Source organism: Delphinapterus leucas, chromosome 7, assembly GCF_059928025.1.
Source record: "Delphinapterus leucas isolate spDelLeu-1000000601 "Yukka" chromosome 7, BTC_Dleu_Yukka2, whole genome shotgun sequence".
Lineage (NCBI taxonomy): Eukaryota > Metazoa > Chordata > Mammalia > Artiodactyla > Monodontidae > Delphinapterus > Delphinapterus leucas.
In genome coordinates, this window is record NC_143135.1 from 23208646 (window position 1) to 23231773 (window position 23128).

General features: G+C 45.1%; 1 non-coding gene across 1 annotated transcript; it reads right to left on the reverse strand.

Moving 5' to 3' along the window:
- Positions 1–6744: 6744 nt before the first annotated feature.
- Positions 6745–6851, reverse strand: LOC115803293 (U6 spliceosomal RNA). Its single transcript, XR_004023978.1, has one exon. It is a non-coding gene; the product is annotated as a U6 spliceosomal RNA (small nuclear RNA).
- Positions 6852–23128: the final 16277 nt, after the last annotated feature.

Sequence of the window (23128 nt, forward strand, 5' to 3'; positions counted from 1 at the left end):
GAGGAGCTGTGGGCCTGGGTGATGTCCCGCGCCAGCAAAAGGTGAACGAGCGGATCAGTGACGTTGTGTATGAGCTGCCACAGTGCCCGATGCTCTTCACCAATTTCCAGAGCATGGAGACAGCTGTTGCTTCACTCTCCTTTTCAAATGTCATGTAAGTTTCTCTTGTGCCTGCTCTCACCTGGAGCCATACAGGGAAGAGAACTCTGCAAACATAGTGTCAGCCTCTGAGTTGACACGGAACAAAAGTCATCACAAGTCATCGAAGATGAATGCATGAAATATTAATGTGGTTGTCAACTGGGGCCACCTCTGTGGAGAGCTGGAGAAGGCTCCTGATTCATCCAGAATGGTTTGGCTCTAATTTCTTTTGTAGTGGTTTTTTGTTTTGTTTTATACACATGAAGCCCCTGACATCTGACATTCTATCGGGGAGGTCTTGGTGCCTAGGAGCTGGCCTGGCACTCACAGCAAAGCTGTGGTGCTCTCCTGTTGAAGATCAATCGTTTCACAGGATGCCAGTATCAGTCCAGATCATTCTGTGGCTCTGATGGATCAAGACAGAAACAAGACTGCTTTAGAACTTGTCTATGAAGAGCCAAAAGCAAGGTTGTTATTCAAACCAAAAAATACCAACTATCCCCCTCTCCTGGTTAAGAGGAGTGACTGCGACTTCTTTACCAATGACAGTGTTAGCCTCTATTCTTCCTTCCTTCTAGATAAGATTTATAAAGACAGCCGATTATAGAATTGTCCCCACTTAACTGTTAGCATGCAATCCAGAACAAAACCCCACTTCCTCGGAACCTCCCCCAAATCATCTAATAGAAGCCCAAATCTTATAAGAAGTTCATGCTAATACTCCCTTGATGAAATACCCCACATTTCCTGATGATGTGCCTTCTCTTTCACTTCAAGGAGCAATAAATTCAACTTGTTCAACTATAGGTGTATTTCTGGTGGTCTTTGGCTGTAAGGCATTGAAAAATATATAGACACACACATATACATATTGGTATACAAGTAAGAATCTTGCCTAAGTCATACAGATTTTACTTAAATTTCCATACTCTATGTTAACATTTATATGATGCATAAAATTTAAGTGAACTCAGTATGATTTAAGCCAGACTCTTGCTTTCCTTAGGAGTGTCCAGGTTTACATATCAAGTGGACTTTCAAGAATTACTGAGTAGTCAACCCATATTGCTTTCTCTTACATAAACTCCAACAGGAATCGAGAGCAAGGGGCACTCCAAATAGGCCAGTGTTTTCAGTTAACTTGTCACTCACAGGGTAGTTAGAACTTCAGTTGAGTCTCTGGAGTGGTGGATGGGAAGGAAGTAGGATGTTGTAAATACAGGAAGAGCTTGGAAAGCACATAAGATTCAACATGGAGGGGAACTGGCTTAAAGAAGGGCCAATTCTTTCCCAACATGAATCCTCTATTGCAATGACGGGCCAGGTTGGCCAGCCAAGGTGAAGCCAGCCAGGGTGAGGCCAATTGGTGGTGGATCTCAAATGCTAGGATCAATAATTTGGCTTCTCATTGCCTATGTGCAAACATCAAGCTCATGTTAATGTCTCCAGGAGCGTGAAAGGATAGAAGTGGAATTCTAGAAAGGCCCATCAGGCTGGCTGTGCTAGACAGAGACAGTGGTTAGAAGACCCAGCTTGATCTCAACTCCCAGCTCTGTCACTTACATGCTGTGACCTTGAGCATGACATTCAATCCCTATCCCACAGTTGTTCCATCTGCAAATGGGAGCGAAAGGATATGAGGAGCCGGTGAGTTAATGTGCATGTGAGTGAAGCATGTAGAGCAGCATCGTACCCACTGCACTCTGTAAATATTGGCCACTGTTATGATGGTTGTTGTTTCCTTGCTGTTCTTGAAGGAGGGGGAGACTGGAGATGGAGAAACCAGTTATAAGAGACATTACGAGGGGTGGAGAGAGGAAGAGAGGATTTAGAATGCTGTTGCGGTCCACGCATGTGGAAATACGTTTAGCAACCTGTGGGGTGAGCTTGACAACAGGGAAGTGTGGGCAGAAATAAATGGGCGCCACAGGTTAGAAGAACCAAGAGAGTTGAGAGCAAAACGCAGTGAGACTGTGTAAGTGGAAGTAGTCTGGATAAATTTCTAAGAAATAGTGCCAGAGCTTGCAGTGACTTTTTACACATTTCCCCATCTGCACGTATGTATGTGTACATGTTTGCTGGGGAGTGTTTTTTTTGGGGGGGGGTGGTGTACAGGCTGGACTTTTTAAAAGGGATCAGGTGCCGCTGGACTAGTAGGAAATCTGCAGCCATCTTATCAACTCCTTCTCAGCATGAAACCTGTTGTTCTTTGGAGTTATGGGTATGAGGTTTGAATATGAATCTTTACAGTTCTTTGGGACATAAGAATTTTCATGCTTTCAAATTCATCACCTACTCAGAACTTAATGGGCCTTCCACAATTACCACCTACATCAGAATATTAGTCGATAAAATCTCTTCCATCCTGAATTCAATCAGGATTGTGAGTTCATTGATTTTCTGCCTGTCATTTATCCATCAACGAAAATTGATTGAGTGTTAAGGATTGAAATACTAAAGGTGGACAACATAGGCTTGGTGCTTGCCCTCAGTCATAGAATCCCAGAAATACATGAATAATCAGAAATCATGGTGACTACTAGGAAGGAACATACAGCATCTTGTAAAACTGTATAACAAGGGTAATCGATTTAATCTGGATGGGGCGGGATAAAAGGTTGGCCCTCCTGAGGAAGTGATGGCTGAGTTGGGAAGGAGGTGACTAACGAATGGAGGGTGGGGAGTGGGGAAGAGCATTCCAAGCAGGGATGAGCATGTGCAAAGACGTTGAGAGGAGGGCATTTGGCATATTTGAAGAACTAGAGAACCCATAAGGCTCTCTAAAAGCGTGGGAAAGCGTGAGGAGGGGAGCGGTGTGATGGGAGGCTGGAGATGGAGTTCCGGTGTGTATGGCCACCTGGGTAGCTGGGAGAATTAGGTGAGAAGGCAATGCTAGGACCACACTATATATGTCAAACCCCATGAACTCCTAGAAATGTGCACTAGGAACTATTAATGAGGCCATCAACTCGTCAACTATAGCCTTTGGCTTTGACTTTGGAGTTTTCTGTTGTCCTTCTAACCTGGACCTGAATGAAGACCTTGAGTCTCATGGCAATAACACAATTGCATATTGCTCTAACGGAGAAATATCTTAAATGAGTATGAGATAAGCTAAAAGAAGAAGGCTGACGGTCAATGCAAGAGACGAAGGAGTGAGACACTTATAGCTTCCCTCCTGCCTTATTTTTTCTCCATCTTTAGTATCCTGTGAACATTTTGAGTGAAATAGTTTTTGGATCCCTAGGGCTTGGGGAAGTTTATCTTTTTAGGGCTGTTGGAAAGACAAGAGCATTTTGGAGTGGTTTGGTAGCAATTTGTGGTCTCTTTTTGCTTTTCTTGGCAGTAGGACCTGCTTTCCCTGGCAGGGCTCTGCCCGGATGTGCTGTTGAGGCCCAGCATTTTAAGAAGAACATCTCAATGGCTGAGGTTTTTAAGGCTCACTTCACGTTTGTATTCCAATTCACCGAGTGTTTATCCAGAAGCTTGTGGACCAGACACGACGGAGAGCTTTGTCAACAAAGAAAAAAAAAAAGTCAGCAGATAAAATTAGGGAATAGCTTTCTCGGGTGAAGAGTAATTTTAGAGATTGAATTCTCAGAGGAAAAAAAAACCAGTGTTATATTCCTGAACTTATGGTTTCTAGGAAAAGATAACTCCAAACAAAAGAGAAAGAAAGAACGTTATTAATCCTTATTTAGAAAGGGGACAGGGTGTTACAAATAAAACAGTATCCATGTGTTGACAAATGAAACCTCTAAGTGAATTAGGGCCCTTCTAATTTACTGTTTTTACCCAAAGACATAATTCAGTCTTTGATTTAAAAAATATATATATATATCTGAATCTAGAACCTCAACTTAGAAGTAAATTACCTGGTAGCTATCTTTCTCTTTCTCTTAATAAGGAAAATATCTTCATAAGAAAAATACTTTTGGGATTTGATAACAAAGCCTCTCTCAGAATTACTAAGTGATTTCATAAAAGAAATGAATACAGGTATTAGAACCAGAATCACATCACTGGATTTTCTGAGGTCACCAGAGCCTAGCTTGGGTCCTTGATTTGGTCCTTTAGCCAAATCATTTAGCACTTAACCACAGTGACGTGGCATCAAGCAACGAAATCTCCCACAAAGATAAAAAAATTCTCTCCATCCTTTTGACCATCATAAAGATATCACTACTGAACAGTGTCCCAGCAGAACAAAGTGAAAGGAAAGATGCATAACTGGCATTCTTTGCCATGATTAGAAGGAACTGGGGGTAGAAATGAAATCACTCTCAAAAAGTATTTCTGCTTTATACGGAATCAAGCTACTAAAAAAGAGACAGTCACTCTAATTCAAAATTGTATGGTTTTTATGCTGGGCATAAAGAATTTGCACCAACCCTGACATTTACCCTCAAGCCATCACCTAGAAGAAGATGCTGACATCTAGGAATGATAAACCAGGAACTCAAGATTCACCTTTTTCCATTGTGTCCTTTCCTCTTTCATCTTTGTGAAGTAAATGGAATGAATTCACACTCCTTCCATTAGAATTCATCAGGCAATAAGTGTAGCTAACAAATGTTTTAGTCTTCCTGAGCCTTCTAATTAATGGTGGAAACCATCTACTAGGAGGCTTCTGCCTGAAGAATGGATTATATTTCGACCAAGTTCTCAGTCTGAATTGAGATTTCTCTGAAGTGACATCTCTTTTCTCATCAGCGTAGAGAGTCAGGTGAAAATAGAACTCCCTTACTTCTCTTCTGCTAATGTGTGTTAACAAGAAAAGAGTGAATGAACTCAACTTGTATCTTACTGCTCCAAACACCCCTGAGAGGGATGATTCCCTTTATTTTCTATTCAGTGACCACACTGGACAGGTAGAGCTACAGGCAGGCTCATCTTTAGCTGTACTGTGTTGTTGGATCCGAAGTGTTACCACTATTATCACTTCTGAGTGATGACAGCCTGGCAGCCAGGAGGCTGACATAATAAAGATGACAATAGCTATTGCTGTGTGCCGGGAACTGTGCTAGTGCTTTATGTGACATCACCTCCTTTAGTTCTCCTCTGAGCCCAGTGGATGGGGTCATTGCTAGTCCCATCATTACCCAGAAGGTTAAATGACTTACGTTCATTCAAAACGAAAAGAGGGAAAGTTGGATTCCCTTTGAAACTCACTGCTCCAAATGTGGTTGAGATGAATGGTTCCCAGGTCAGTCTAATTCTGAAGGCCATGTTATGACTTCTACAGAGACCACCTTTGCATTCTTTTTTTCTTTTAAATTAACATCTTTATTGGAGTATAGTTGCTTTACAATGGTGTGTTAGTTTCTGCTGTATAACAAAGTGAATCAGCTATATGTATACATATATCCCCATATCTCCTCCCTCTTGCGTCTCCTTCCCACCCTCCCTATCCCACCCCTCTAGGTGGTGACAGAGCACCGAGCTGATCTCCCTGTGCTATGTGGCTGCTTCCCACTAGCTATCTATTTTACATTTGGTAGTGTATATATGTCCATGCCACTCTCTCACTTTGTCCCGGTTTACCCTTCCCCCTCCCTGTGTCCTCAAGTCCATTCTCTATGTCTGCATCTCTATTCCTGTCCTGCCCCTAGGTTCTTCAGAACCTTTTTTTTTTTTTTAGATTCCAGATATATGTGTTAGCATACAGTATTTGTTTTTCTCTTTCTGACTTCACTCTGTATGAGAGACTCTAGGTCCATCCACCTCACTACAAATAACTCAATTCTTTTTATGGCTGAGTAATATTCCATTGTATATATGTGCCACATCTTCTTTATCCATTCATCTGTTGATGGACACTTAGGTTGCTTCTATGTCCTGGCTGTTGTAAATAGAGCTGCAATGAACATTGTGGTCCATGACTCTTTTTGAATTATGGTTTTCTCAGGGTACATGCCCAGTAGTGGGATTGCTGGGTCATATAATAGTTCTATTTTTAGTTTTTTAAGGAACCTCCATACTGTTCTCCATAGTAGCTGTATCAATTTACAATCCCGCCAACAGTGCAAGAGGGTTCCCTTTTCTCCACACCCTCTCCAGCATTTACTGTTTGTAGATTTTTTGATGATGGCCATTCAGACTGGTGTGAGATGATATCTCATTGTGGTTTTTATTTCCATTTCTCTAATGATTAATGATGTTCAGCATCCTTTCACATGTTTGTTGGCAATCTGTATATCTTCTTTGGAGAAATGTCTATTTAGGTCTTCTGCCCATTCTTGGATTGTGTTGTTTGCTTTTTTGATATTGAGCTGCATGAGCTGCTTGTATATTTTGGAGATTAATCCTTTGTCAGTTGCTTCACTTGCAAGTATTTTCTCCCATCCTGAGGCTTGTCTTTTCGTCTTGTTTATGGTTTCCTTTGCTGTGCAAAAGCTTTTAAGTTTAATTAGGTCCCATTTGTTTATTTTTGGTTTTATTTCCATTTCTCTAGGAGGTGGACCAAAAAGGATCTTGCTGTGATTTATGTCATAGAGTGTTCTGGCTATGTTTTCCTCTAAGAGTTTTATAGTGTCTGGCCTTACATTTAGGTCTTTAGTCCATTTTGAGTTTATTTTTATGTATGGTGTTAGGGAGTGTTCTAAAAATATGGAACGCTTCACGAATTCGCGTGTCATCCTTGTGCAGGGGCCATGCTAATCTTCCCTGTATCGTTCCAATTTTAGTATATGTGCTGCCGAAGCGATCACACACCTTTGTATTCTTAATACAATGATCTGGGGCTGCTGCTGTGAAGATTCTCCTTTTCATTTTCAATTTAGTTTCTCCAACGTCTCTCTCAGATGCTCTTGGCTTCAGGGCCAGTGCTGTGAGAGAATATTCTTTCCTCTAAAATAGAACACTGTACAAGGATTTTCATTCATGGTTTTCATTCATACTAAAAATAGCTCACAGTTTTGAAAAATTAGCATACTCATTTTAATTGTCTTGATGAAAGGGCCTCCAGCATCCTCTCTGTTTTATGTATTTCTTAAAAACCTTAAGGTGTTTATTTTATAGTCTTAATGATCAAGCCGAAGTTTCAAAAGACAGATCCAGACATGCTGCTCTTTCTCTGGGTCACTTTCTCCTGATAAACTTTGGACATTGAGACATTTCTCCTCTGTTGTCATCAGGAAGGGGAATGGGCTTATTTAACAGCCTTTTATGGGAAAACAGTGTAGGGCTTTTTTTCTCTTTTCTATATTAGGAGTCCTCCCACCCCCCAATCGGAGACGCGATAACCAATCTCAAGCAATCTGAAGGAAAAGCAAGACGGGGAATGAATTCCTTAGAAGAGCAAATAAGAGAAGGAGACGCTTTTATCCCTTCTTTGGTTCAACTAATCTCCTATTACGATTGGAGAAGAGCACTGAGAATTATAGGATTTAGGACTGGAACCTTTGAGGCCATCTGCTGATTTCTTCCATGGTATAAATATACCGTCTTCTAATCTGTAGCAAATGGTCTGGCTGAGTCCTCTCTGCTAGAAGATCCTCCGTGGTGGAGAGGACCCTGCATGGGGGCAACCTGTTCCAGTAATGACGACATTATTATTGCTATGGGTTGCATAGCAGAGAGGTTAAAAGCAAGGTTCTGCAGGAAGGCTGCCTGATCTCCAACACCAGTTTTGCCCCAGCTTCATTTGTTGGTCCTGTAGATTCCTTCTCCGACTGTCTCCATCCTGCTCTGCTCCTCGGGAGGTTGAACTACAAGGTCTGCATATGAGTTGTGCCAATGTGCTCTCTTGCCCTCTGCTTCCGGCTTTGGCCAACAGGCAGCCCCGCAGGGGAGAGAACAGGAGGGAAGTAGGGGTCAAGTTATTTATTCCCAGGCCCCCTTCCAGCAGGTCGCCATGGCAACAACGTCTCAGTTTATGTCAGCTGGAACTGAGCGCTCCCTCTGGGTTCAGGTTAGGGCGGGTAATGGTGCCCCACTGTTACAGTCTGTGGGCTCTGCACTATCCCTTAGAGTTTCCCTATATCCTTCCCATACCCTTCTAAATAGTCTCTTTGTTAAACTTTGCACAACGTACTTAATTTGAATATGCCATCTTTTTCTAGCTGGGACCTTGACTGACACAACCACTCACTAACTGCGTAATGCTGGGCAAATTCTGTAACCTCGCTTGGACTCAGTTTTCTCCTCTGTAAAATGGGGGTAATAATAATAATATACGCTGTAGAAGGACATCTTAAGAATCAAATGAGATAATATATATATTAAGATACTTTGAATCAAATGAGATAATATATATATTAAGATACTTGTTATTTAGGACTCAGCAAATGCTAGGGTAATGCTCCAACATAGTCTCCAACTGGGACCATGAAGTCCCAGCCTAAACACTACCTTAATTCAACCGTGGTAAGTCACTTCTCACAGCTTGGGTTAAGCCTTAAGTCAACCATCAATAAGGCAGAAAAGAAAAAAATCCCTCAGAGTAAAAACTAACTTTGAACATCCCTTACGTCACCTATCAGAGGACACTACAGTCAATTTTTTGGTATTCAGTCCTGCATTGTAGTTTTTATTCCTGCTAAGTCTGAGAACCTGTGGGCAAGACTTAAGAAAGGTAAATCAGCATGCAAATGTGAGAGCATCCCACCTCTTCTGCTTTTGCCATAACCATGGAATCACTAGAGGAGACTGAGAGATGCTAGAAAATTCGAAAGTGTTCTTACTGGCTTGTAGGGTTGACCTCGTTCTGTTCTCATATCAGGGCTTTATCGACTTAATGTTGGCTGGGAGATTTGTATAGTTTGTTGTGAAGATAGAAAGGAGTTAATGGGGTTACACTTTAGGTGGCTTGAGGGGAGGCTAGATTTTCACATGGGCTCAGTGGGAAATTAAACGGGGTGTGTGCTGCTGTTCCCACAAGTCCAGGATGACCCTTTCTTGAGCACTTAAGATGTGCCAGCCTCAGAGCTAAGCACTTCCTACGTGTTAGTTATCCCATTTTAACCTCACGGCAACCACGAGGTGGTATTATTATGTTCTCTGGTTTTGAGACGAAGAAGCTGAACACCTCAAGTGCCCAGCCTAAGAATACACAGTTTAATTGACGCCAGGGGCAGTATTTGATGCGTGTCTGCCTGACCCAGAGCTGAGTTTGGATCCGGCACCGAGGCAGTGTGGGAGTGTGGCTTACCCTCAGTGTTCCATATATGTGCAAACTGAGAAGAAAACTCCATGTTTTATAGCTTTTCATGTTAGTTGTCCACGATAGCACACACGTGTTTGCCTGGAAAGATTTTTAAATGCCCTGTATTTGGCGAGAGGAGGGTCAGCCTGGTATCTTCCTATTGTCTTTGCAAAGGCTAAACACACCAATCTGCTCCAAGTACTCCCCAGAGCCATGTTTCTGGACCCCTTTCCATCTTTTTGAATCATCTCTAGTCCAGTGGTTCCTGATGCTGGCTGCACAGTAGGGGAGGTTTCACTTGGGGAAGTTTAAAAAAAAAACAAAACCTGAGTCAGGGCCCTTCTCCAAATCTCTGGAAGGTGGCCCTAGCATTATTGTTTCTAAAAAGCTCCCTCAGTACATTTTAATGGGCAGTCCATATTGAAAAGCACTCCTCCAATTTGCTTAAAAAATGAAGAATTAGTGGGAACGTTGGCAGTGCCCTCTGGAGCAAGGAAAAAGAATCAGTTCCTTCTAGTTAATGATTATTATCCAGAATTATCTGTGGCAAATTCCACATGATTTAATAGGCCTCATCTCCAAGGGCAGCTGAATGAAAATGTCTCTCAAGTATAAGACGGGTGTCAAGGTTCCCAAACATAGCCGTTTGCAGGAAAGGTGGCAAAGTGGAGCCACTTCTCCTGTCTAATCTGGCCATGCTTGTTGGTTCACTGAATTCTCTCAGGTCCTGAACACTGAAAATATAATTAAGACTGTTTTTCAATTGGATGGTTTAAAAAGTGAAATCAGCTCCATTTCTTTTTCTCTGGTCTTTTACTTAACTCTGTTTCTGTACCATCAGGTGTGTTGCCCTTGGCAGTGAGAGCTAAGGAATGGTGCTGCTAAGCCCTCCCCACCTGTGTACAGATACTGAGGAATTCTGATGGAGGTCTTCCTTTGTGCTCATTGTAAACGGGGTTGAGGTAGTGCTGCTGGGATCATTAACGTCTAGAGAGATGCCCATGGCTTTGTTTTCCAGCTGCCACCTCGGCAGAAAGGGCAGCAAAATCCCTAAATTATAAAGAGAAAATGAGACTGTACATATTCTGCACTTGACAACTTCACATACAAAGTCACACATCCACTCCTGACAGGACTAGAAAGAAGGCAGTACCAAGCATCACACGAAGGTTCAGGAAGGTAGTTTTTCATCTACAAATTATTATAAATCACAACTAAACTTTAAAAAAGAAAATGCACAATTAGAGGTGATATGAAGGGTCCTAGGACAGAGATGATATAGGTCTGGTTAATCTAATGGGGCACACAGGAAAGAGAGAGAGAGCAGGAGGGAAGGGGAGAGATGGAGGAAGATGTTTGGATTCAGATTTTGGGAAGGGAGGTGAAAGGAGGAGGTGAGCAGAAACGTTTTAAAACCTTCTATTTAGTTCTTTTCTCTTGTTATTTCTCTAATCTGCCTATTCACCCTTGGATATTGTGCTCAAGAAACTATCCTCCAAGGAACCTCAGATTAAACTGAACAATTTTTGAGGGTTTACTGGGTGCCAGACTCTAGTTAAGAGCTTTGCGTATCTTTTACATTTCATTTCGATTTCTTAGCTATGCGAGGTTGGGAATGGTACTTCCGTTTTGCAGAAGGGATGAACAGCAGTTGAGGACTTTCCTCCCAGATTATTCCACTGGAAGGTGAACTCAAGCTCTCAGATACCAGCGTCAGGCATTTAACCACGAAGCGTCCCCGCTGAGTCTCCAGCTCCCCTGGCACGGTCCCCGGGATGAACTCCGCGAGTTTCCACGTGGCCCGCTTCATTCGATCTTCGTAAAGGGGTCAGCACAGCCACGGGGCTGGAGAGCTCCTCTCCCGGGGAATAAGACTAGACAGGCGGCGACTGAAGACACTACGGGCGTCCCAGACCCCCTCCCGGAGGAGCCTGGAAAATTCCAAGGGGCAGGCTTGCACCGCAGATATCTCTCGGGCGCGTTGACACTTTGCAAATCTCTCTCAAGAGAGCCTGTTTAATTCTCACCGCGGCCCTGCAAAGGGGGTTATTTTGGCCCCATTTTCCAGAAGAGGAAATTGAGGCCTGCCCTCCCCGGGGTGGGTGTCTGTAGGTGTCTGCCTCTTCCTAGAGACAATAAAATCTGCACGGATTTTGTCTTTATTATGCAAAGCCGGCGTGGAGGCTCGGACCCTCCCTTGACAGAGCCCATCTGTCTCTGCGCGCCGCCCCCGGGGCACAGAAGCCTAAGGCAAGCGGAGCAGAGTGGGTGAAAACGCGTCCCCACCACTTGCCTCGCCGTCTCATCGCGCCTTCCCCTACAGCGCCCCGGAGGCCGACCTCCCTTGGCTTAAAAAAAAAACCCAAAAAACTACATCCTCCCCAGCACCCGCCCGCCGCCCCAGGGAGTTGCATTAATATTAATCCCGATGCATAATTGAAGGCCGGAGATTTACTCGGGCCGTGGCGGGGGAGGGCGCACAACTGGGCTGTATTTCGGCCGTGCCACTCGTGTTTTGGCCGCTTGGGTTCCTAGGGGCCTGGTACCCAGGACGTGGGGGGGGTGGGGGGGGTGTGCCGCCTGTGAGGATGAGCTTGGGAGTGAAGTGAGCCGGAGCGAGTGTGCCAAGGAGTGAGACGGGGTGCTGGGGGCTGCTCCAGGGAGGCGGGGATGGAGGGGCATCCCAGGTCTCCGCGACGTGGCTTGGGCTTCGCCCAGCGCGGGGTGACCCCGGGCCACGCGGGCTTGAGGGGAAACAATAGAGACAGCTTAGATCCTGGGCTCCTGCCACGGACGGCCCAGGCCTTCCCGGGAGACCAGCGGGGCTTCTTTGCTTATTTGGCTAATTTATGGCGAGAGGCTGGGGGTAGGGATGGCAGAGGAGGGACGGCGTCTGGAGACGGGGGGCGAGGGGGCGGCAGTTAAAGGAGTCTCCTGAGGCGGCGGCGCTGGTGATGTCAGCTCTCGACGAAAATAGAGAGGGATCGCCTGCAAATCCCCTGCTCCGGCGGGGCTAAACCTTGCAATCCCTCCCCGACCGGCGCGGAGCCAGGGCGCAGCGGCCTCCACCGCCTCCTCCGGCGCGCACACACACCCACACACCCGCGCACGCACGCACACACTTCCCTGCACACCCACAGCACACGCACTCGCCGCCCTCCCCTGCCACCGTCCTCCGAGCCCGCGCTCCGCCACTCGCCCCGCGGCGAGCCCCACAGCAAATACAGGTGGCAGCGGCGGCACGTCGTCCCTGCGCGCACTCCCGCAGCCCGGGGGACGGCGCTCTCTCGGGGAAGCCACCCTCCGAGGTCCCCCCAACGCCCCCCCGAGCGCCCAGCCAAGCCCCAGCGAGGCCGGCGGAGGGAGCGCGGTGCCGAGCGGAGACGCGGCTTAGCTCCGGCTGGAGCCTCTTGCGCCCGCTGAGGCGCTAAAGGGCTTACCCCGGAGGGGGGTGGAAGGGCGGGGAGAGGCTCCCCCTTAAATACCGCGCTCGGCCACACTCGCGCGCTCACCCCGGCACCCGCTCACTTCTCGCCCGCCGCTGCCGGATTGTGTCGAAGAGGAGGGGGCGTTCCCCAGGCCATGGCATCCACAGAAGGGTGAGGGGCTTTTTCTCTGTACCCGCAGCGAAGCGGGGAGCGCGCGCGGTGTGGTGTCCGCCTATCCGGGATGGGAACAGAGAGACGCCGGCGCCGGGCCTCGGAGACGGTGGCAGAGCGATGGCCTGGCTGGGGGTGGGATGGTGGGATGGTGGTGGTGGGGGGAATTGATTTTCTTTCGAGAAGCTTGCTGCTTAACCCTTTGAAGATGCGAGAGACGGAGGATTGCTTTATTTTAATTAAAAAGGTTCGGTGGAGGTGTGAAAAAGAGTGACGAAAAATCCTGTTGAGGTTACTTTTGAGATTTGAAAACAATAAGGGATTGGGCACAGTAAGAGCGGCAGACATTGCTGAGGGAAGCAGCACTTGGAGCGCGGCGCCGGTTGTATGGTGGGGACCGGCCGGGAATGAATGAGCTGGGACCCGGGCCGGGGCGGGGCGAAGACCAGCGCGCGCCGTCTTGAATGTCAGATTTGCAGAGTCGCGGAGTAGATACCCGGCCTGCTCCGATCTCTTCATGTCCCTGGATGGCGGAATCTCCCTGGCCAGTGTTAAGGAAAAGTGGAAAAGATTTGGGTGCTTCCCGGGAAGAGGCAGGAAAATCAGTGGCTTTGGGCAGGGACAGGAGTCCCCAAACTCCAGCGGAGCGTTGACCTCCCCCTCCCCCTCCCCCCCCCATTCTGCCCGCTGTCTTGGAGTTGTCTCCTGCCTCCTGAGGCTGCAGTTGGATGGAGAATGATCCCAATGATAAATAAAGGGAGTGTCTTTAGCAAGAGGGAGATGGGGCTGCAAGAATCCCTTGAATACTCGTACCTCAAAGGAAGTGTCCAGAACAACGTCCCTGGACCAGTATCTCCCAGGAAACTTTCCCAGCTCGGTAGAGTCTGAGTAGGAATGAAAGACTGGTTGGGGAGCTCAGCCCTTTGGTTAATTCACAAAAGTGCACTAGATACTTGCAAGAGACCACTGGATCCATATTAAGTGGAAAGCAAATATCAGAGGCTCCTCTGAGCACAGGTGGAAGGTCCTTGGTGCTGGAGCTTTCCAGGCCTTCTGCCTAATAAATTTTACCAACTCTGCAGGCTTGTTTTGGGGGAATGGGTCTCTAAGTAGGAGTATAGAGCGGCTCCAAAGTTAGATCTCTAGACTTTAACCTCGAGCGAAGGGCAAATATTTCTAAAACTGTCTCTCTGTGTCCAAGAGAAGGAACTCTTCCCTTTTCTGGCCCCTGGAGTCCTTCCAAAGAGGGGCTGGCACCTTGTGGTTGCATGAGATTTCTCCTCTTTTTGTCCTAATATTTCAGCAGTGTGGACCTTTTTGATTATTAGTTCTCCAAAGAGATGCTCCAGGAAGATGCTTGTGTACAAGGAGGGCGGTACATTGTGCTAACACAGATCTCTAGAATTAAATATTCAGAGCTCATATGTCTCAACCCCAGTGTCTTTGCCTGTTTAATTAAATAGTCTTTCATATTAGAAAAGATATAAAGGCATTTCTGGCTGCCTTAAGGTCCCTTCTAGATTTGTCCCTGCTTGTAAAGGCTAGGTTGGAAAACATCGGTGAAAGAGATTGATGATGGCAGTCTTTCAAATCCTGCATCCTTATTTCGATGGCCAGATAGTAAAGGGAGAGGTTAAGACAACAACAAAAATCCCCAAATTAAGTGTGTTTACCTCACCTGTGTCCTAAATGAGACCTGCCCAATGATGACTCTATATTTGATTTAAATATAGAGCAGAAGTGATTCACATTCAATTAATTAATGTCGTGTTATACACTCTGCATAGTCAGGAAAAGATTGGTCAAAGGAATTTGCATTTAGGAGAGGAAAGAATTGAGAACATTTGAAAGGCTGGGAAACAAATACAGAACGAGCATGACACATTGTCACTTCAGAGCAGTTACTGAGGAGCAGGTGACATTCTCAGAAGCCCTGGTCTTTCCTTTTTTCTTCTCTTCCTTTCTTCCATCTTTTCTTCCAGGTGCATTTACTCAGTACTTGTTGGGTAGACCTCACATGCTAGGCACTCTAGGGGGCTACAAAGACACAAGACTTTGATTAGTAAATTGTTCACGTGGTTTAGTGAGATTCTCTCGCCTCTTCTGATGTCTTTGGTTAATGTGCCTTACAGAGGGACGTTCACTAAGAATCCTCAAGCTGGTTGCCTTTGTTAGCCTGTGTCTTCTAACAACGTTGAAACTGTTTCCTTGAGACATGCATTGCTGAGAAGGAAGCAAAAATAACAATAGAGTCTTATGCTTTCAATGTATGTATTTTCCAATTTTTTTTTTTTTTTTTTTTTTTTGCCGTACGCGGGCCTCTCACCGTTGTGGCCTCTCCCGCTGTGGAGCACAGGCTCCGGACGTGCAGGCTCAGCGGCCATGGCTCACGGGCCCAGGCCGCTCCGCGGCATGTGGGATCTTCCCGGACCAGGGCACGAACCCGTGTCCCCTGTGTCGGCAGGCGGACTCTCAACCACTGCGCCACCAGGGAAGCCCCAACGTATGTATTTTCAGTTCAACTCTGTTTGATCCAGAATGTTTGGGGAATGGAAGAATATGGCAAACTGACCATTCTGGTCACCATTTATTTGGTGATGTAGTTACAGTCAACGGCATACGCTGATTACCAATTTTGAAAGAATTATTAGAAGCAACAGTGACATCTTATGTTTGTTTAGCACTTCACTTTCAAAGCTCATTTGTGTACATCATCACATTTGATTCTTCCAGTAACTGTGAAGTAGGCGGTCCAATGAGGATGGACTTTGAGAATAAACTGATATAGAATGTAATGTCATCTTTCCCAAAAGATTCCAGGACTTGGCCGAACTTTGGAGTTATCGTCTGGAAATGTCAATTATCCTGGAAGAGTGTGCTAGGCATGTCTGGAGCAGGAGATTACCAGCCTTCTCTCAAAACTTCGGCATACACTGTGCAAATTGCCTTGTGGAATATTCTTATTATCAGCCCGTGCACTTGGTCATTGCCTTTGCAAAGCATGCTCGAACACAGTCTGGTTATTTGAGGTTTCTGATGATTTGGAATTGGGATTATTAGCATCCAGCTTCTAGAAAACTCAACAGTGGACCCTTTGGTAGTTCCCAGGCCCTGAGAGGTATTTTCCTGCAAAGCAACGTCTAATTTGATAGTTGAGCATTCTGTTTTTCTGAGTCCTCAGACACGGCTAGAATTATGTATGGTTTTGGCCCCTGATCCGAATTGGAAAGAGATTATCAGTAGTTGGTGGCAGACTGGCTAGTGTCCATTATAGACTGAATTATGTTGGAGCATTCAGATGCTGTAGAGGCAGGCATTTTAGAGCTACGTTCTGGGGGTGGGAGACAGCTAGGTCACCATGTGTGTCACAGGTCCAAGGCGATCTATGTTCTGATAAGCTCCCAGGAGCCAAGGGGTCAGAGCGAAAGCCACGTGCGAGGGCTTGGGTTTCAATTTGACTTAGAAAGCCAGCGAAACAGAAAACTGCTGACAGCAGAAAAACCCCACAAGAGAGATCACTGGATGTATTATTTCAAGCAAACAAAAGCAAAACATAACGATTGATTTCTCCCGCCCCCCCTTGGGAATGAGGTTGAGGTCAGCAGGAGGAAGATCCCACGGAATAGACTTATTGGGAAGGGAATGGATGGCATGGGGTTTGGGTTCCTGAGGAGGTTGGTTGCACGTTGCGTGCCTCAGGCTTCACTGCAGTTTTCATTTCTCATTTTCAAGAATATAAAAATCAGCCTCCTTGGGTAAAATAAAGATGAGTGAAACTCAAATGAGAAAGCCATGTCATGTTTACTAACATGGCCTCTTGTGAGTGACTGAAAGCTTATTTCTCATGAGATAATTGCTAAATCCAAATGAAACTTGTGATGTGGAAGAGCCGAGATGTTAAAAACCAAAAGGCATCAGAAAAAAAAAAAAAAAAACCAAAAGGCAGTTCAGCCCATAAGTATCAATGGCCGGTTCTTTTCTTCTTTAATGCAACACAATGAGGAGCTGTCTCCTTAGGCTTCAGATTTCAGGGTATTGTCGGACAGGGAAAAGTCTTTAAGAGATGGTGGTGCTTTGGCTGCAGAAACGAGCATTGTTTAACAGCGAAGTGTGAGATTTCTGGGTCAATGTGCCATAAATCATACAGATCCAGGATTGCAAAACTGACAGTTTGAAGCTCAACACAGGATGATTTCAATGGAAATCTCATCTCCCCATCCTCTTCCATGGCTGTATCACACAATGCCCAGATGTCTGGTTTTCCCCCTTTCAAAGGCAAGCTAAATTGTTTTCCATACTGATTCTTTCCCCCTTGGGACTGGCTTGCCTCTTGGAAAGAACTGCATCTACTCATTTCAGTCACCTGCTATACTTATTTTCACCGAATCAGACACCCATCATTTAAAATCTTCTAGCAACAGTAGGCAAAAGAGTCATTCTCAAGATGAAATTTCAGTTTTTTGTTTGCATTTTCACAACGTGTCCTGGAAGTCTGAAAAAGCTAACAAGTGCCACACACCGCCTTGCTTGCTGTCTTCTCTCCCATGCCCTTAACAGCTTGTTGGGGGCCAGCAGAATGTTTCATAGCAAGGGTTTTAGTATCCAGATTATGGCAAATCTCTTTATTTACCAGATCCTGAGCTTGCTGTCTCCTCCCTCTGCCCGCCCCTCCCCCCTCCCCTCACCAAGGGCCAAGTCCTTGGAATGAATTAATTAAAGGAGTGTTTAAAAATATCTATCTCATTGCTCCATCTCCACGTGCTCTGTCGTTGATTGGAGGCAGATGGGCTGCATATTTGTCAGTAGAATAGAAAAGGACTAGCATCTCGTTATAAATCTGTCTGGTTGGCATCAGAAGATGGCAGAAAGACAATGGGCCAGCAATATTAAAGGAGAATAAAGACAAGGGGAGATCCTTAAACGTTAAAAAATAACACCTCATTTTCTTAGTGCTTGGTTTTTTGTTTTTAATTTCAATGGTCGTTTTCCAACAGTGTTGATGTTTATTTGCTTATCTTTCATTCATGTATCTATTTAATTGCTCACGGCTGTCTGCTGAACGGCCGTCTGGTGTTCTTGGCCATCTCGGCGGCTGCTTTGGATTATGGACTCATTGAGCAAGGACTGTCCTTTAAAAATGGAATGAACTCTGTTTTGGCAGTTGGATATGTCAATCTGGGTCTCTCTGAGATAGGTGGTGGTCCGTGTTAAAGACCTTGAACGAAGTCCCTGGGCGGGAGGCGGGGAGGCAACTTGCCCCTACACTTACACACCCTGTATATTAGAGGCTTCATTTAAACCATTGAGAGGACTTTCTTCTGTTACATTTGGTCAGGCGTGCCATCTGTCACTCGCTCGTTGTAATCTGGCATAGAACTCTCCATCACGTGCTCCTGCCATCCTGACTTCCCAGCCACTGTGCTCGAAGGATCACCGAGCTGGTGGCCAAGTTGGAAGTGGGGTGAGGCCTGTCTGCTTCCCAAGCTCTGCTCTTCCCACAACACCAGACTCGAGGTGTCGGCAGCCTGTGGACTGTATGTGGCCCACAGACATATATGTTTTGCCTCACACAGGATTTTGAAAACATTTGAATCATTTGCTTATATTTAAAAAGATTTCACCTAAAAAAAATCCTGATTCTGGCTTCTCTTAAACATTGGGAAATCTGATGACAAAGGACCTGCCCTTTTGTCTTGGTACCATTTATTGAATACTTACAGTCCTACAATTTTTTAAGCACTTTGCATGTATTAATTGATTTAATCCCCATAAAAATGTGATGCACGGGGACTCGTATTATCCCTATTTTATAGGTGTGAAAACTGAGACACAGAAAGATTAAGTAACTTGCTCGAGGATTCACAGCTAGTGAGTGGCAAAGCTGGGCCTTAAACTCAGGCAGCTTGTCTCTGGAACCCATGGCCCTAACCACAGGCTATACCTGCAAGGTGGTGGGCGAGTCAGCTGGGGCTGAAGCGTGGCTGTCCCCGGAGACAGGGCATGTGCCTTCCAGGTTGGGCGCAGTCTTTTCTGAGACCAGTCGCTCATGCTACCTGCCTGGCCCCTCACCTTTCTAAGGCAGCCATTGAGAGAGTAAGAGCTTGGGTTCCATCTTCGCAGGGTATGCCACTGCTTAGCAGTTGTGCCTACTTTTTCCTGTTAACCCCTTAAACACTACCTTCTTGTTAGCCCTTTTAACTTTGTTCTTAATGAAGCGTTCCTTTGTAAATTATTGGTTGTCAGGACACCAATAGTATTGTCTTATCCAGATGCAGTGCTCTGAAACAGCCCAGAGCATGACCACATGGGTCCAATCCTTTGGAATCTTGAGCCTTGGACATGCACTTCTTAGTGGTAAATGTAGTGGAGTATTTAGCAGGCCCTGGAATTTATTCTTATGTGATTTTCAAGCCTGGCTGTTTAGGGTTGTGACTTAACTTACCCACTTTCCTAAAGAAGCTACTAGTCCTACCTGTTTAGGAGGAGGGCTGTTGTTGTTGTTTGCAACATATGCAAACAGTGACGGCTGGGGAGCCTTTTAGATTGAGGAAAAATCATTCAGAGGCTGTATTTCTGTGTATTTTTAAGAGTGGCACAGTTTGCTGATCATCCAGTAGGTGGCAGTAAATGTCAGTACTTTGTCCAGACTGGGGGTTTGACTCCCTTTGGTTCTTAGGGAATCACAATTCCTACAGCATCCCATTCTCTTTTGTTTCAAAAGTGTCTCCACCAGATATATCATTTAGTATTTGTGAGATGATTGTCATATATCAACAATGTTTATAGATATCACCATAAACAAACATAAATAGGACCATTTGTTTGAACCTATTCCAAGTCTGTGTGACTATACATATATGATTTCATTAAGTCCTTATGAACTCTTATGGAATTAACCCATTAACTCTTATGGAATATTATGCTCATTTTACACATGGAGAAACTGAAGCTTCAAGATATTTTGATTTTATGATGTTATTGGGTGTCTGGGTGTTTTTTTTTTGTCATCTAATTCTACTGTTTCATATTATCCACATTTTGTAATTAATTCATATGTCTTTAAAATTTCACGAGCCATCCCTTTGTTCATTTGTTTGGTTTTGCCCCAGTGGGTGTCTCCAATCACTTTGGTCAAAGGTAGCAAGATAGCCAAGCGTTCCTGCAAAAAGAGATAATAAAGAATTTAAGAGGCAATGCACAAGAAGGACAGCAATGGTTACGGAAAGATGTTAACTTACCTTTGAATGGAGGTGTGACATTCAAAAGAAAATGCCACCATTAAAAAAAGTGAGACTTAAGTATAAGCAGCTGAGAACGATGGTCAGACCAAGGTTGTAGACATTAGTTTGGAGAATTTGAAATAGAAGAAGCAGTTGCAGTGCATGAAGGGAGATAAGGTAAAAGAAAACAGATAAAAGAAGGAAAGCATTCTTGTCTATTACGTATCAGACAAGGTCAACTGCTGCAGACGAAATTGTATTTTTGTTTTTATCTCAGTCTTTGCTTAAAAGGACAGTTGTGATCTGATAATCAGCTTCGTTAGGGAAGTGGACGGAACTCCACGTGAACAAAGCACAATTAGATCAACTTGTCTAGGGGTGAAATGGAAGAGTATCAGCTGACAACACTCATCTCAGACAAGCGAAAGGTTTCCGGGTTCAGCTATTACATTTTATACTGAAATGCAGCATATGGTCTAGAAAAAGTGTCAAAAATAAATATTGGGCTAATTTCTAAGAAGAGAATAGAGTGTAATGGAATTATAAACTGAATCTATTCTCCTAGTGTTTTTCTGGGATTCAAAGTCATCAATCAGCAGACATTAGTAAAACCATCATAGAACAGAAGTGCTGCAGGGATCATTGATTTTTCCATCATGATTAATTGTTAACATTTCAATGAAGAACTAATCATTTATAGGCGTTTCTCTCTTAGTCTGAGAAGATTCAAATTTGGAGTCTTTTCAGGACATTGATACATTGGGGTTGAGGCATTGTTGCTGGTCGCTCCTGGGAAACACTTTGAGATGGAGACCTGTGTGCATGAAATTTATTGGGGGGGGGAGCTCCCAGCATAAATCCCCGTGGAAGAGAGCAGGGAGCAAGGGTGGGCAGAGGGAGAAGTTGAAACAGTACAACAAGGTGCTCAGCCCATCCCTCAGGAAGTTCTGGTGCAGAACGGTCCTGAACTGAGAGAAAAGAGACCTTCTACTATTACATCAACCAGTCCCTGGATCAGGGCTGTGCTCAGGCAGCGGGCCTGGCCCTGGGTGAATACACAGCAAGGCCTTAGAGGGGGATATAGTTGGTAAACGTTGTCACTTATCAACACTCCCAGCAGTTGGAGGGATAAATCCCTCAGTCCTTAAGTGGGGGAAAGGAGGTCAGGGGAGCATACCACAGCATCCACTATCGACTCCAGATTCAAATGTTTGAGAGAGTATAAAATAATGGGTTCCATTGCTTTCCATCTGAATATCCAGGCCTCCACAAAGCTATCATCTGTAATAAAATACTGTACCTTAAAAGGAGTGTGCAGTTGTGGGGCAGGGAGGGAAGGTGGATTCTGGTGGGCAAGGCTGGGGAGAATTAGCGGACATCACCTGCCTCAGTTTTAGCTGTGACCCACACAGCCCCGAAAGACAGATGACTGAGCCCTTCTGTTCACTCCAGACCTTCCAAAGGTGTCTGGTCCAGCGGGAGGCTGGTTATCTCAAACTGCTGCCTAAGAAAGGGGAATCAGCTCTAGTGAATGGAGGGGCCAGAAAGAGCCATAGATAAATATCCTGGGAGCCAGAGTCTAGCTATGATTGACATTTCCAGTGCTCACAGCAGCTGTTTCTATATTCCTACCAGTGTGGTCTTCCATGGAGTCCTTACCTTGGGAAAAGGGGGGCAGTGAACTGGGTCACCCCTTTCTGGAATATCCACTGCATTGTTCTGTTGATTCAAGTCATGCATTCTGTCAACCTCGGGCCCAAGGTGCTTGTATGTTGACTGTTCTCTACTCTGTTCCCTTGGTAAATATTAAGATGTGTTCAGAGACGAAAGAACACTTCTGTACGTAATCCAAGGCCTTGCAGATTATACCTCTGTGGGTAGTTTCCCTTGTTTTCTCACAGCAGGTGTGACCTGGTCTGCTTTGAGACCAGGACATTGATTATCAATGTGTTTGTGTTTTGTTTTTTTTTTTTTTGGCGGTACGCGGGCCTCTCACTGCTGTGGCCTCTCCCGTTGCGGAGCAACAGGCTCCGGAGCGCAGGCTCAGCGGCCATGGCTCACGGGCCCAGCCACTCCGCGGCATGTGGGATCCTCCCGGACCGGGGCACGAACCCATGTCCCCCGCATCGGCAGGCAGACTCTCAACCACTGTGCCACCAGGGAAGCCCTGGACTCATTCTTGATCCCCATTCTCTTGGCTCTGCATTCTCTTTGGATCACTTCTTGGGCCTTTGCACGCCACATGTATACTTATAACTTTCAAATGTATATTTCTATCCCAGACCTATTCTCCAAGCTCCAGATTCCTATATTCTACCACCTAATAGACATCTTCATTTGTGCGACACACAGACATGTTGAAATGACTGTGGTGCAATGGAAATCTTGATTTTTAAAAAGTTTTTATTTTATATTGGAGTACAGTTGATTTACAATGTTGTGTTAGTTTCAGGCGTACAGCAAAGTGATTTAGTTATACATATACATATAGCTATTCTTTTTCTGATTCTTTTCCCATATAGGTTATTACAGAGTATTGAGTAGTTTCTCTAGAGATTCAAAGCCACAGATGTAGGTGTTACCCCTGTTGTTTTCTCTTCTGTCAGCCCCAACCTATAAGCTTTCTCAGTTCTGCCTCTAAAATGTCCCTAAGTCTGGCCTTTTCTCTCCACTGCCATGGCCATCACATCAGCCCAGACAACTGTCATCGCTCCAGTGGAAGATTCATGGCTTCCTAACTTTGAGATCTTCAAATACCCCATGCTCTCGCCCACCTCAGGGCCCATTACCTTCATCTGGACCACTTCCTACCCACCACCTGCCACCATTCTTCAGCTGGCTGGCACCCTCTTATCCTGGAACATCCTTTAGTTCTTAGCTTGAACGACATTTCCCGGAGAACTCTTCTCTCATCATTCCACTGAAAATAAGTCTCCTTTCTTAGTACTACATCATTCCTCCTTTTTTCCTTTCTTCATGGCATCAGTTACAATTTTAAAATATTTCATTTATTTATCTTCTTA